This window comes from Ammospiza nelsoni, chromosome 1, assembly GCF_027579445.1.
Source record: "Ammospiza nelsoni isolate bAmmNel1 chromosome 1, bAmmNel1.pri, whole genome shotgun sequence".
NCBI lineage: Eukaryota > Metazoa > Chordata > Aves > Passeriformes > Passerellidae > Ammospiza > Ammospiza nelsoni.
The window spans coordinates 95,787,410-95,803,699 of record NC_080633.1 but is presented as its reverse complement, the minus strand read 5'-3'; positions in this window follow the sequence as shown (position 1 = coordinate 95,803,699).

Genomic DNA, 16,290 nt, shown 5'->3' with positions numbered 1-16,290 from the left:
ATGCTGTCAAGAGTTTGCTCAGCCCAAGTTGTTTAATAACAGCACTGTTCAACACAGACATGGCGGACATGACAGAAATTGTGAGCTGATCATGAAAACCAAAGTGCCTCAGTGAAGCCCAGAGCCTGATGCCCCTGTGTCTGCTCTGTGTACAGAGGCCACTTGGCACTTCCCACACAGAACTTCACAGCGCTGCTTTGCCTGTTGAATTTGAAACTGGGACTTCCCTTGATCAGTGGCATGTGGCTGTCAACAATTCTAGTTTGCTGGTGCTTCCAGTTCTCCCACTCCAAGAAGGGAGAAAGATCTACAACATGGATTTTACAGCTACTTGTTCTCAGGGTGCATCTACTGCAAGACTGAGAATGCGGACTTGTGCCCTCATTGCTCACTAGATTGCTTGTGTCTTAGCAAAATCCATGGCAATGTATCTTGATATGGAATATGCACTAAAAAGAGCAGCTTGAGTTATTACAAGCTATTATCCCTAAATAAGCCCTAAGTGCCATTTAAAATGTGATTTTTCTTTATTTTTTGTGTTCTGGGAAACACGAGCATGCACATTAAAACAGAGCCCTGATTCTATGATGCAATACATTTTACACTCATCCAGTGCAATATATCCTAATTTGAAGCTGTTTTTAACTTGCAAAGCAGACTTTGGTTTACCATAATGAGTTTGCATTCACTAACTAAATCACTAACTTGAAGAGCTTCAGCTCTGTGATCTTGACCTTAGAGCAGTGTGAAGAGGGGAGATAACATAGAACTAATATAGATAAAGTATTCCAGTTTGCTTATGTTAGACTATTAGTTCAAAAACATTATCACTTTTTTAGTGTTATCTGAACTCATTCAATAAAAATATAATAGATTAATGTGTTATATATGCATTTAAATTATGAGGTGTCCATCTGAATAAATTGCCTTCCTGATAATTAATAAAGTTATGTAGGGATTTAAATCACTCTTCAGAGAATCTTCTTAGGCTACCCAGGAAAGTTTAGTGGGTCATTTTGATTCTAGTCCCTTGCTAGCTTGATCATACTGTTTTACATCATGAGGTTAGCTTATGACAGGCCCTGAATGCTGAGACGTGTTGTTCTAGTACTTTTAAATATTCATTTTTCTATTAATTTTGCATACCCTTAGTGATTCTGAGATTTCTTGAGGAAAACTTCACATGCATGCTAATGAAATAGGCCTGCTGATGCTCAAGCAGCAGTATGCAGTGTTCTCTCTGTGCAGGCTCTTTATTTTCAGTCATGGAGAGGCAGCTCACAGGCCTCTAATGGTTCTGCCCTTTAGATTGAAAAATGCAATAACAAACACAGTTGAGCAGCTTTTCTTTGTTACTGTTATTGTGCTGTGTGACGGTGTTCAGAGGGGTCCCAGGATGAGGGGAGAGAAGGCTGATTTATTATTTTATTATATATATTATATTAAAACTATATGAAAATAATAGAAGAAAGCATTTAATCAGAAGGCTAGCAAGGAAAGGGAAAAAAATAGAATGATAACAAAAGCTCATGACTCTCAGAGAGTCCGAGCCAGCTCACTGTGATTGGCCATGAATTAGAAACAACCAACACGGATCAATCAAAGATGCACCTGTTGCATTCCACAGCAGCAGATAATTGTTTTTCTTTTCCTCTGAGGTTTTTCAGCTTCTCAGGAGAAAAAATCCCTTTGCCAGGAGTTTTCATAAAATATCATGGCTACAGCACTGTGCTCGCCTTCAGAAGGCAGCTTCCTGTGTAATTCCACTGGGATAACACCATGGAGTCACTCTTCATGCTCGCTCTATGTCTTGGGGTTGTGTGGAAGGTTCTGGGCAGGGTGATGGGAGTGGCTGCTGTGAGGAGCTGCCAGAAGCTCCCATGTCTGACAGAGCCAATGCCACATGGCTCCAGGACAGACCACCACTGGCCAAGGCTGAGCCCATCAGTGATGGTGGGAGAGCCTTTGGGACAACATAACTGAGGAGGGAAAGAAGTTCCTGCACAGCAGTGATTGCAGCCAGAGAAGAGAGGAGTGAGAATATGTGAGAGAAGCAGCCCTGTGGGCACCAAGGTCAGTGATGGAGGGGAAGGAGGTGCTCCAGGTGCCAGAGATGAGACTCTTCTGCAGCCCGTGGTGCAGATCATGGCTGTGCTCCTCAGCCCGTGAGAACCAACTTGTGATGAGCTGACTGTCTCCCTGGGGTAAAGGAGGTAGAGAATTTGGAATCAGATTAAGCCTGGGAAGGAAGAAGGGATCAGAGGAAGAGGTTTCACAGATTTTTCTCATTATCATACTTCAATTTGATTGCTCATAAATTAATTTATTCAAGTCGAGTCTCTTTTGCCTGGTGAGTGATCTCTCTCTGCCCTTATCTCAGCCCATGGCTCTTTAATTCTATTTTCTCTCCCCTATCCAGGTGAGGAATGGAGTAATAGAGCCATATTGGTGGTCATTTGGAGTCCAGTCAGTCAATCCCTCCCACTGTTGCAACACTGCACAAATTTGACCCACTGCACAAAATGCCAAAATATTTGAAAGTGAAATATGTTCAATTATTAGATTCTCAGAAAATCTTCTAGAGATGCTTCTGTGTTGGCTTTTGTTTGTGAAAATATGTGCCCCACAGCTATCAGTGACAGTCCAGTGGTCTGTAATGAAAGAGCTTTATTTAGAGCTGAAGTGTTGTTTATAAGCAGTGTATATGAATAGTGTTTAAGGTAGGGTCCTTTGAAGGCTGCTGCTACTGCCTATGTGTGAATACAACTAAAAACATGCATAAAAATGCTAAATGTATTCATGTAAAGGTGAACCTTTGGAGGACTGTTTCCTTGTTATTTTGGACAGAGTAAATTAATGGAATTGCAAATATGAAGTGTTAATCTATGCAAAATTGTAGCCAATTCCTGAATTCCAAGGTAGATGCTAAGACATGTGATGATGAAATTAAATACGATGTTTCTGAAGTACTTAGTGGATTTAATGTTGGTGTAGTGAATAGTGGAGTCATTGTTAGATTTGAGAATAAATACTGTGTTAACTTTTAAATGCTCGTAGGTAGAATTTTGAGATTCTGCCTAATTTCAATAATATCTATTAAACGCTTCCTTAGACTTCTAGAAAGCAACAGTATAACTAAACTAAGTGCTAAAGTAGTACAATGGCTGCAAAAGACTTTTGAAAACTAGAATGCTATAAAATATCTATTTATTTATAAATATGTCTTTGATAAGGTGTTGGTTTAGACTATCTTGCTGTATTAGTAATGGGTTGATAACTTTTTCTCTTCCATTTTCAACTGTTTAGCAGTGCATCATTAGAAACCTTTTAAACATAAAAAATGATTTCTTTTGATGGATTTTTAATAGTACAAGCAGAGTAAAAATAGTTGCCCTTTGCTGCCTCACATATTCTCTGCTGTTGCTGCTCCCCCACTCCTGTTTTTCCCAGTCATTCACATGAAGAGAACTAATCCTGCAAGGGGAACCCATGAAGTTTCCAAGGAATATTCCCAGGTTTTTACTGTATAATGTGACAGTTACATGTTGACTGGATTGAGTTTCTTTTGCTTTTTGCATAAAAACTGTAGTTCTAATTCTAACATGGGAGCTACTAGGAGGAATTGACCTTCAATTTTACTTTGTAGTTGCCACTGCAATAGTTTTTGGTTTTTGGAATTTGGCAAACCATTATAATAACACTAAATAGAGTGGGAGAAGGTAACTTTTTGTTTCCAAATTCCTCTCCCTTAATGTCTTTACTATGTGAGTGAATAGCAACCAGTGAAAATTTGGGCAGAAGAGCAGCTATGTCTGCAAAGTCCACTGGAACTTTTTAATTTGTGGAAATGCCCGAAGTTAAAAGCATCAGAAAAAAGGACTTGGAAATGGTTCCAGTCATATCTCTTTAGGTTTTTCTATTGTGTTCAACACTTAGCTGCAAGACTGTAGTTCAAAGCTGCAAGAATACAATAGAAATTCAAAATACTGTAGAGTCTGTGTGTCATTTTTAGAAAATGGTTGCCAAACAGAGAATTAATACAAAGAAAGCAAAAGATTTATTTCTGCACAGCTTTGAATCTTGTTAATATTTCCAAAATATCCTGTAATGTGTTGTCAACCATATCCTAAACTTTTGTACAAGGAGAGGCAGTGCTGCTTGTGATTAGTTTAAGGCAGTTTTAATTCTGAGCAGATGAGATCAGGAATACAAATCAGGAAAGGGGAAGACTGCATCAGGAGCTGAGGCACACAGGGCTACCAATTCTGTTGCCTGGCAACAGAATTTCAGTATATAGTTGTGAATAAAGATACTTTGGATGTGGACAGGCTTGGGAGAGACACAGGTAGAGAGCAGGTCTCTGAAATGAACTAAAGGGATTCATGGGAGACGTAAAAGTGAATGTATAAATAGGCGTTCCTGGAGAACAGCACCAGAATTCATTAGCTTCCAGTCCTTAGTCTGCTAATGTTCCTTTGTACTTATCTGGAAATGATATTTAATGGAATTTGGCTTTATGAATTTAAACTTAGAAATTAGAACTGCATATAATTTTTGGAAGCTTTCCTTGGAGCTGTCTGACACTCACAGATTAAATTTAAATACCTCGAGACCAGTTCAGAAATAATTTTTTAAAGTTCATATGAGTTCTGAGAAAGGGATTTGAGAAATGGCATAATAAAATTGTTTTTAACTGCAGATAAGTTCATGCATTGACTGGTTTAAAATAGAAGTAGATTAAAATGTAGCAAACACATCTGGGTGGGTTTTTTTCCCCATGGAAAATTGGAGCACCAGATTAACTGAGTATTAAATTAATAGAAAACTGTGCTGTATTATATCTCCCACTGTGTGAAAATGTTCCTATAGGATATGACAGGTAATTGAGTCATCAACATAAAATATTAATAATTAAGATGATACATTTCATTCTCTTAATGTGCTGTAGTTCCACATCTATCTACGTGCAAATATGACACAGATTTACTGGGACACAGCAGTCACCTTGAAGCTGTGCTCAGTAGCAGCTGATTAGCATTATCTCTTCCAAATGCAAAATAAGTTCAGCTTCTCTGACCTCATTAGAGGGAGCTGAGAGTGCCTCAGTAATAAATGCTCATCTAGCTTCTTCCAATAATTTGATTTATATGGAAGAAAGTTTTAATGACACATTCTCTGCCACCACTAATAGGCCAGCAGTCCTTACAGATGTAGAAGAAAGATTCTGAATATAATTAGACTCAGCACTAAAAATTAAAAGGGGGGTCAAGCAGGAAAATATGTTTTTCACTAGCACACAGTCTGTAATACACCTGTGAAGTAGGAATTTTATTTTTTTTTTGCTAGCACACAGTCTTAATACAGCTGTCTTTTCACACATTTGTATTCATACACATCAATACAGAAATAAGGCTAATGCATCCAGAAGTATTTGATAATCTCTAAACTTAGATACATGCACCTGTTTTCTTTTGAATTTGAATTACTAGAGTCTATGCCAATCAAAAATAATTATCATTCTGGCATGCTATTAGTTTTATTTTCCATTGCTGAATAGAAAGACTTCTGTTAATAAAATGATAATGTGGTCTGGGAAGCTGAGAGGCTGGTTCTTTAAGTTTGGATCTAAATCAAAAGTAGAGGAGGTAGTGAATTGAAATTGTGAAATACTCAGAAATTTGTTTGCTTTATAACAGAGCACGATGGTAAATTTTAATTTCACACACTTTGCATATCATTATAAGGCAAAAATAAAGATTGCAATCAGTCTGTTCCAAATATAATCTTATCTGTTGATAGAAATTAATATGTCATCCTGAGTCTTTTAAACCGATCAAGTTAATCTGTAACTCAAAACTAACAAACAGCAAAATGGTATAAAAGCCTCTTCTGTAGTCTCTGATTAGGCAGAATTGGTTGCTTGAGGAATGCCAGGTATATTGGCAAGTGATGCATAAGTTTATAAGCTTGGTCTGTCACTCATTTCTCACAGATGTGTCAATATTCAGAGTTTTCTGGATGGCAGAAGCTAAGAGTGACTTAGATCTTACTGTTAGCAAAGGAACACACCAAGTACCAAAAGCCTGCTCCCCAGCCCCCTTATTTCAGTACTTGAAGTGTCACATGTCACAAGGATAACATCCATTTATCTTTCAGTTTAAAGATCAAAAATTCTCTTTGTGTTTTTGCAGTGCTCTGAATTTGAGAGCTTGATCCTGCTAAATCTGGTAGTCAGTTTAGGGCCCAATTACTAGTCACAGGAACAAATGAAAACTTCAGATAAGATGACACCATGCTGAGATAATTCAAAAGCAATCAGTCACACTCCTTCAGGCTTTTTTTTTTCCTCAAAATATGGCTCTTTGAAAACTCTTTATGAGGAAAAAAAGGCACTCTTTTCTATTTTTTTTCCCTTTACTTGCAGAGTTCACCTAATGCCTCAACTGAGAGGCATTATCTTTCTAATATCTCCACAGAGCATTTTCCTCCCTCCCAGGTAAAACAGAGCAAGTCTAGGTAGATAAAAGACATGTTTACTTGTGGCTGGGATGGCTGCACCCAGACAAAGGATCTGACATCTCTGACACCTTTGTATTTAGCTGAGATCACTCACAAGGTGCTAAATGGGTGGTTTGGACTCTTTAAATCTGTCATATTCCAGAGTTAGATTTTTCACTATGACTTCTTAATGTAATTTCTGCTTTGTAAATGGACATGTGTTGCCTCTAGCAATATTTTTCAGTAATAACTTTTCCTTTACCCTAGTAGTGAGTGATCAGACAGGTAAAAAGCAGACTTGTGGAGAAACTGAGGCTGACATTATAAACACATTTGTAGTTCTCTAAATGTGACAGAAACTGGGTTCATTTAATGATGACATTATCTTCAGTCCCCTGTACTAAATTACCAGTGTGGGGGGTTGTGTATGTTCCTCAGAGAGCTTTTTGTTAAGGGAATACCCTTGCCCAGCCAGTTTCCCTGTAGGCACTAAGATGAAAACAAACAATCCTAAACTCTAAAGCCTTAATGAGGAAAGGCACCATGGGAAAGTAAGGGGACATCAGAATATGCTTTTTTTGTTCCTGTATGCTTTTCTGTAATCTAAGATATTGACTTCTGGCATAAGAAATAAAAAGAAAAAAGGCTACTTTTTTTTTTTTTTTGGTATTCTAATTAGAAGGCATAGCAAAAGAACACACATCTTGTGAGTTTTCCATATAGAGAAGAAAGGAAAAAAATGCTATGTCTAAATTTTAAGTGTTTCTTTATGGGCAGTTTCTATGCAATTGCACGTCACAGACTGAGATTTACTGCTGAACTTAACCTGAAGATATTTCCCAGCCTGAATGATTGTGTCATAAAAGGACATCCAGTTCTACCACTGACTCTGTCTGTCCAGCACAGGGAAACAGTCAAAGAACACAACAGAGTTGCACAAGTAAGTGAGAAACAAAAGCAATGGGTGTGTTGGACTGGTGGGGTTTGTGAATAAGATTCAGAGTTTGAAAACCTGGTGTTGTTTGTTTAGGCTGCCCAATAGCACCCTAGAGCTAGGGAGGGCTTTGGATGATGATTAGTTTGGAGTGAGTCTTTGGAATGTTTGGGGAGCTGGGAGCGGTGCCTGTAGCGATGCACTGGATGTGGTTCCTTGCTCTCAGCAGCTCTGCAAGCTGAGTGCTGCCCTAAGGCTCAACCCAGCGTGGTGTGCACAGCACAGCACCTCCTCTCTAGGGTAGGTGATGAGAACCTTCTATTTTAGGGGCCTGATTGGGAAACTCTCACTAAAAACAGTTGAAATTAAAGCCTGTGATAGTGTTGCTCATCTGGAGCATTGAAAGTCTAGTGACTCAAGCACATATCCAGGCAAGATGTATCCAAGATGCCATTCTCTCCCCAGCCTTCCCCTTTCCCCTCTTGTTGGAAAGGGTACACTGTGTTGCAAATGGGGAGAAGATGCTTTTCTTCCTGGTCAAGCTGTGTTCTGCTCATAGATTGGCTTCCAGGCATGAGGAGAGCAGCATGTGGTGGAACTGCTCTTCTAACAGCTGTTTGTGCACTTGGCATTTCATAGCTGATGGCATTTTAAAATATTGCCGTGGGACTTTCTCTCTTTCTCTGTTTTAGTTCACAGTAAAACTTAATTCTATCTGAAGTGCCGTGAGTGGTGGGGTACAAGTTCTATTCTTCATGAACTATCTCAAATGTTTCAACCAAAATTTCATAATTTAAATAAGGATTTAGGCACTCAGAGTGTGGGATTAATGGCTTATATCCAAGTCAGTGATTTGCAGAACTGTCATTTTCTTAGGAGTTAGGAGCTTTAAAAAAAAAAAAAAATTAGTTCTACATGTTTGATTTTCTATAGTACTAAAAATGAAAAGCCATCATTGCCTTTTAAGCCATGTCAAAGCACATGCTACAGTTTTGTTGAAAGGCCTTTGAATATATGACAAACTTCTCTGCTTGAAAAGACTGTAACAAAAGAGCAAAACTACTTGTCTGTAGGGAAAGAGTGGAATGAGTAGAGAACTACTTTCCAGAGAAGTTGTAATTAAATTTATAACAACTCAATTAAAGATGCTGATCCACTAGTCGTGCATCTGCCTGGTTGTTAGCAGGCTCAGTGCCTGGGTGCAGGTGTTTAATTAAGATGTCCAGATACGAACCAGTTGTCTAACCAAATGCTCCAGTCTTGTAATTATCTATCTGTCTGTTTTTGTTGAGGGGCTGTTGCATTTTTCATGAAAAGGCCCATGGCTGGCACGGGGTGCACAAAGTGTTAGTGGTGCAGAGCCCTGGTTCAATGGGCATTTCCTCTGCTGAGGAAGGTGCTGCACTCTTGTTACAGGCAGTGGCACTTGGACAGAAGAGATGTGCTATGAAATAGCTCACACTCCTCTTTAAGGAGGTCACAGTCACAAAAGCTTTGCAGTGGTAACATCTCTTAGCAAGAGGCAACATTATTGTATGTGTATATATATTCATATATGTATAAACAGTGTGTTCTTTTATTTTTCAGATATTTAGGCTTAAGAAAGCTTATATTTAAGCTATTTTTTTCCATTTAAGCTTAAAAGAGCTTGTGTTTGTCAAGAGAAGAACCTTTGCTTGCTTTGGCCTTCTCCCAAATACACTTCAATGACAGGCAGACTGAAATGAAAATATACTCCTAAGCCTTTCTTGGGAGGCTGTGGCTCCTGGGACACCCAGCTGAGATGCAGAAGTCAACGAAGTGTCAAACTGAGTTAATTTGGTGCTGCTCTGGTGTAGCCACGATATTTTCTGAAAAATCCTTTCCTTAGGATTTTTTCTCCTGAGAAGCTGGGAGGCCTCAGCAACAAAATGTAAACAATGATCATCTGCTGCTGTGGAATGCAACAGGTGCATCTGTGATTGGTCTCATAGAGTTGTTTCTAATTAATGGCCAATCACAGCCCAGCTGTCCAGACTGTCTCATTCACAAGCCTTTGTTATAATTTCTTTTCTATTCTTAGCTAACCTTCTGATGAAATATTTTCTTCCATTCTTTTAGTATAGTTTTAATGTAATATATATAATAAAATAATAAATCAAGCCTTCTGAAACATGGAGTCAACATTCTCATCTCTTCCTTCATCCTGAGACCCCTGTGGACACCGCCACACTCTGGACATGTGCCTTGAAGGACACCATGCACATCACCACCTCAGTGAGTTCTGCCCTGACTCTGCCAGCTCCTAGAAGTCCCAGAAAGCTGGGAGGAGGCAGTGGGAAGAGCTCCAAGAACAAAGTGCTGCACAGTTACTGTCAGCTTGCCTTGGTGAGCCTGAAAAGCCAGTTTCTGGTGTGTCTGTTTGGAAATGGCTATGAGTTATAAGCTGGATAAAAGCCTTACCTGCAAGGAGGACATGAATCATCCCTGAGGAAAAACCTATGCAATTTGGCTGAGAAAAGCTGTCTGAAGGATATCAAGATGGGAATGACCTCTTGCCCTCATTTCAGTGTGATCCATATCTGAAAAAAATGCTTAATTATTAAGCCAAATGAATTTACAATGTTGCTTTTGGAAAAATAGAACAGTCTCCTATCTCAGCACTCAGAGCAGTGTACTGGACTTGGCACTGGACAAGAACTTGCTTGTTTCTCTTACTTAAAGCATGAGTGCTTGGAGCTCTGGGTTCAGAGAGGGTGCTGAATGAGCCACCAGGTGGTGAGAGGGCTCCGTGTTACTGCTCTTCCTCCTCCACCCAGGACCTCAGATCTTTGTGTCCCTGTTCCTGGAAGGTGCTGGGAGTCATTGCTCTGTACAGAGGACAGTCTGCAGCCACCTGTCCTTGTGAAGCACCTCCTGCCTGGGTAAGGGGACCTTTTCTAAGTCAATCTCCTTCCACTGACATACCCAGATGTGATTATGGACATCCCGGTAACTAGATGGATGTAACTACTAAGTCAGGGTCTTGGGGATCTTTTCCTCTCTCCCAGCAGAATCTCACTCCACTGCTGATAAGCTCTCATGTGGACAATGTTGCTTAACTTGTGTTTTGGGGTCAGCTGTGGTTATCTTGAAGCATGGTGGCTGGGAAATACTTTTCTAACTGCAGTGTAAAGTGGGAAGGAGCCGAGAGGTGGAAGGGCTTGCTGCTACTGCACAGGGAAGTAGAAATATCTGTAGGGGAGGGAGATATGGGGAATTGTGTGAAAGGGCCTCTCCATTCCACACCAATCCTTCTAGGATGCAATGATAAGTTATATTAAGGGAGTATATTGAGAAATGACAGCTGCAAAAATTACCAGGTACCACTGATTATTACATGACAATAACACTCTTGCTTTTCTGAACTACACTTTCAAGAAATGAAAAAATACATCTTGAACTAGAGATAGCTGCTTATAGAGTGACAGGAAGCATTGAAAACCATAACATCATTTTTCTGTCAATGAAATATTGTTCCTATTAGCATATTTCTTACATATTTGCCCACTCAAACTTAGGATTGTAATTATTTAAGATACCCTTTTAATTAAGGTAACAACTAAAGCATGCTATTTCTGCTGAAGTAAAGGTTCCATCACTTTGTAACCAAGTGAGGGTGCTACACTTTGCCCTGAGGTAGCAATGGAAACACAAAGTAGGGGACCATCTCTGCCCTAGATTGTTTACACTTTCAAATAACAAGAGAAACAGAGCCAATGATGCTTTCCCCTACTCTTCATCCTATTGTTTCAGTTCTGCTCTTATTTTCCTTTAATCAGTCTATTTCCTCCTGCATAAACAATTACTGTATCCCAAAGACGATATTCAACCAAACTATTCGAGTTGGTTCTTTCGTTTCTTGTAGTTAATAAGCTACCATCAAAGAATGGTTTTATTAGAGATAAAGCTGCCTACATTTAAAAGTCCTTCTAAACAATGTTGGCAATGTTTATGATATCCCATAAATGGAATAAGGACCATAACAAAACAAATCTCTTATATTGTGGACCTTAAACCTTGTTCCAAGTTATAGGTTATAAACCAAGGGACAATTAGCAATGAAATACTAAGATATAAAGTAATAATAGCTTTTTTTTTCCCATGGTAGTATAGTTCCTCAGTAGTACTATGTGATAGATAGACAAATAGTTGAATGGATCTACTAGATATAATAGATCTATTTTTAATCTGACTTGTAATATTCTAATTGAGGAATAACTCCAGTGTGAAACACTTAAAGCTAAGATAAATGAAGACAGGATTAATGTAAAAAAATTATTTAAAATAAATTAAAACAAACATTGAATTCCCCCCAAATTTTGCATTTCATTTGCAAATGAGGTTTTACACATCAATCAAGTGAAGAAAAAGTGCTTAAAAAAATGAAAGGTCTTTGTAAGGCTCTGAGACAGGACCTAGACCTCCCTTATTACCTTATTATACTTATTGCTGAATTTGACCATGTCAATAGAGGTGCTTTCAAAATGGGCAGAGGACTTTAAGGGTAGAAATTTGTATGCAGACACAAGAACCTTAAATTTACTACAAGTTCAGCAGTTCTGCCTTCTGCTATGTGAGATGTGGCAGCAAGAAGATGGTGAGGCTATCCACATCTAAGAACAAATACTGCATCTCCCACAGTTCCTTCCTAAGAACCTTTCTGCCATGAAAAGAGCAAGAGCCAGCAGAGCTGTCTTTCCAGGAAGAATGTTTTTATACCCACGTTTATCTGATTGCAAACTAATCAGCAGAAAATTTTCTTAAGTAAATAGTGAATTACTCCTCCTCACTGGGCACAAAAGGCAATACTACTTCCTGGGAGAAGGGCTCTGCCTTAACAGAGATGTATCCCTTTTTTTTCCACTTTTCAAGACACAGCATAATCCACCTTTTTTCTCTGTCTTCCAATATACTACAGTAAAGCAGCAACACTTATCAGCAATGTTAAAGTGCTTTCTGGCACTGGGATTCCTGTTGGGATACTGGAATTCCAGGAGGAAAAAGGAGATGGGACTTGATGTGTTACTGATTTGGCTATCCTGATTTAATTATTGCATGACAGAGAGGCAGAAGTGAGCATCTAAACCCAAAACTAATCTTTAACTTAAAACTATCTCCATGAACTGTAGAACTTATCAGTAAAATTGATATAAAATGCTCGTGCTCTTCAGGTGAAAGAGGGGACCTTTCCAGTTCAGGCTCCCATCATCAGCAACAAAGGCAGCTGCAAAAAGCACCTAGAGATAAGGACGCTTTTAAAATATCATCTGTATTACAGCAAAACAGAACTGATAAACAGGGTCTCACTTTTTTCACTGAAGATTTGGCTTGAGCAGGGGCAGGGCTGGTCACTGCTGTTCTCCAAAGCACCATTCAGGCAATCAATATTGCAACACTTTAAGAGCTGACTGCTGTAAATAGCACTGGGTGTTGCAGCGTCACCTGCCAGCAAGTGCAGACCTTGCCTATGCTTCCCACCAGATATTTTCATTGCTGTCACACAGTCCATTGACTTGGATGATACTTTAGTAATCTTCAAATGCAGTCAGGCACTGTGAGCTGGCATTTGTTCCTCTGCAGGTGTCTGGGTCTCTGCAGCTCTTGTTCAGTGGCTGTACATGGTCAGGGCTGGGCTTGAGAACTGCCATGTGAAGACTTGTCATCCTCATCCTCCTCGGGTGTCACTCAGCTGGAGAGGTGACTGTGGCTTGATTGCCTGCTGCTACCAAAGGTATGCCACTGATCAACGAGTATTGTTAAAGGATGTTAAAAAATAAACCTGTTATCTCAGTTACCTGCCTTGATGGTGACTGCTTAGAGGGAATGTTCCTTTCAATGCAGTCCACCAGTGATTTGGTAAATTAGTTCCTACTGCCATAAACATCTTTATCTCCTTTCATGTCAAATGTACTTTGTTATTTGCAAGCCAGATGAGTCCTGACTGTTTTTCTCTGGGGCGTGTGCAACCCAGTGTTCAGTTTTCACTGGCACCCTCCTCCTGCACCCACCTGGAACACTGTGTGGCAGGGAGGGAAGTGCATGAAGCACGTGCTTCAGGAGAGACAAGGAGGCCTTCAGAGCATGTTCAGGACCTACTTCTCAACTGCTTGTAAGTTTAGTTGATATTTCATCAAAGAATCATCCTAGTTAAAGAATCAACTCGGATTTTCTTGTTAAGTCACCACAGAAAAACACTAGGTGTTCTTTCAACAGTGCTTTACGACATGGGAGGAAGTGACACAAAAAATGTTCTTAACACTAAGGAACAAAGAAAGAGAAAGAGCACAACTGACTGCCATGCATTATTTCTAAAAATAGGCATACTGCATGTTTCTGTAGAGCAGTAACTGCTACTTTAAATGACATCAAATAAAATACACTTGACATTGAACACCGAAGTCTTTGTTTGATATCACCCCGAATTTATCATTCTTTCAAATAATTTTTCCCCTTCTCATGACACTGAGATATTTCAGCCTTGCCTGAAATCTTTCTACAGCTTTATTAAACCAACTCCCTTTTTGACACGAGCTGTTCCAGTTGCCATCCAAATGCTCCTGAGCAGCACTTTGTGTATTAGTAGTGCATTAACATGAAGTTCCTCCAGCTACTCCCCTCCCTCCCTTCTTCTACTACAGCAAAACATAGCTGTTACCTAAATTCTTGTTTGAATTATTAATATTTTGTGCACTCTGCTACTTGGTATCTCCTCACATTCATTTTTCTGAACTTTGTCACTGTTCCTTACTTTAATGAGAGTATTTTTGTGATAATCTATGGTCTTCGAGTTTGGTCTATTTTGAAAATATCACAGAATAATTCCAAATTTCCCTAGGATATTTCCCAAGGATTTTGCTTGATTGGTTGGGGTTTTTTTCCTTCACAGCATTTTAGCCTCCTTGTTTCATTTTCTTAAACAGTTAAATGCTAATGAAACATGACAAAGACCGATGTCTCTTGTCTGCCTCTTTCCAGGTCATTTGCACGTAACTGAGACAAAAAGAGAGAGATACCAGCACCACAGCACACATCCTCTGTAAAAGCAAGGAGCCCTTTTGTACTTCTGACATTAAAAGGTATGTATTTATTCAAGTCACCAAAAGGTGACATATATATATATATATATATATATATAAAGACACTATTTTTAAAGTGAAAATGTACATAATACAGCAATATCAAAGATTTCACTAGAGGGAGGGGAAATCACATGTGATGGATGGAGACACTGATATTTAAATCCATTGCATGAGCTTGGTGTCTCTAGCAGCCATGTTCTGTCCTCTGCTATAATCTTACTTGGTCAAGCGTGGCATAACCAAAAGATCTATTTTTTTTAAATAAGTGAACCTGAGAAGCCTGTCTAGTTTTCTACAGTAAAGTTAAATGAGGGTGCATTCAGTGGCCTCTGTTGTAAATGTTTTCCAAACTGAGGTTTGGAAATTACAAGGTAGAAAATTAAGTGAAATATATGTGAAACTGAGGCATCCAGCCAGCTTCCTGGTAAAGACAGATAATGGCCCTGATGTCTCTCTAGATGAACAGCTGATTGAAATCCTGGGATCCTTTGATCAGCAAGACCAGGTTTCATCCCACCTCAGATGAATTCTCCCTGTACCATTCCTGTCTCTATCGCTTTCTTTTGCGGGGTGCAGTGCCTTGCACTTTCCCCGAGCCCCTCACAAATGCACCCATCATGGTCCTATCCTCCTCTTCAGCTCATGTGGTGGAATATCTTTATCAGTCAAAAGCACCAGCCTGAAGGCAAACTTTGCTCTCCTGGGACACACTGGAGTCCATCCTATCACAGCCTGATACAGCAGCAGCTCTGACTTTAGCCCAATCAAGTATTTAGCCATCCAAGGATTACTCTGCTAGAACCAATTCAAGACACTTACAGCAACAACTTCAAGCAAACAGGAAAGGAAAACTGGAGGAATAAGAAAAACACACCTTAAAACCTTATCTTGTAAAAAAAAAAAAAAGATGGCAGAGAGGTTTGCAGGTACTAAATGAATTCTGCACTTATCAAGTGTTTCAGTAATGTCACTGTTCTTAATCAACTACAAAAATTATTTGTTTTCTAACACTCTCCAGTGTCAGGCTTGTTTTCCCTTATTTATGTAAAATACGGAATGTGTGTCAGTGAATCCATTTTTCTGCCTTCTTCTGGCAGTCTGGGGGGAAAATCACGTCCTGGGGTTCAGCATCACCATCTGGGCAAGGGAGTGGATTGTTCTGCTCTGTTTTGCACTGGAGTGGCCTCATCTCAAGTGCTGGGGGCAGTTTTGGGTGCCACAATTTCAGAAAGATGTTAAACCATTAGAGAGTGTCCAAAGGAGGGCTGTGAAGGTGGTGAAGGGCCTTGAGGGGAAGCCGTGTGAAGAGCACCTGAGGTCACTTGTTCTGCTCAGCCTGGAGGAGACTGAGGACAGATCTCATTGCTGTCACAACCTCCTTGTGAGGGGAAGGGGAGGGCCAGGCACTGATCTCTTCTCTGTGGTGACCAATGACAGGACCCAAGGGAATGGCCTGAGGTTGAGGCAGGATATCAGGAAAAGGTTCTTCACCCAGAGGGTGGCTGGGCACTGGCACAGGCTCCCCAGGTTAGTGGTAACAGCACGAAGACTGACAGAGTTTGAGGAGCGTTTGGACAATGCTCTCAGGCACAATGTGGGATTCTTTGGAATTATTTAGGGCCAGGACCTGGACTCAAAGATCTGTGTGGATCCCTTTTGGGAGATTATATGATTCTGGAAATGAAGAAAAAAGAAAGATGAGTGCCCTGAGCTGTTGGTTTTTGCAAGTCTTGCCCCAGGGTTGTCTTCCCAGAAAAT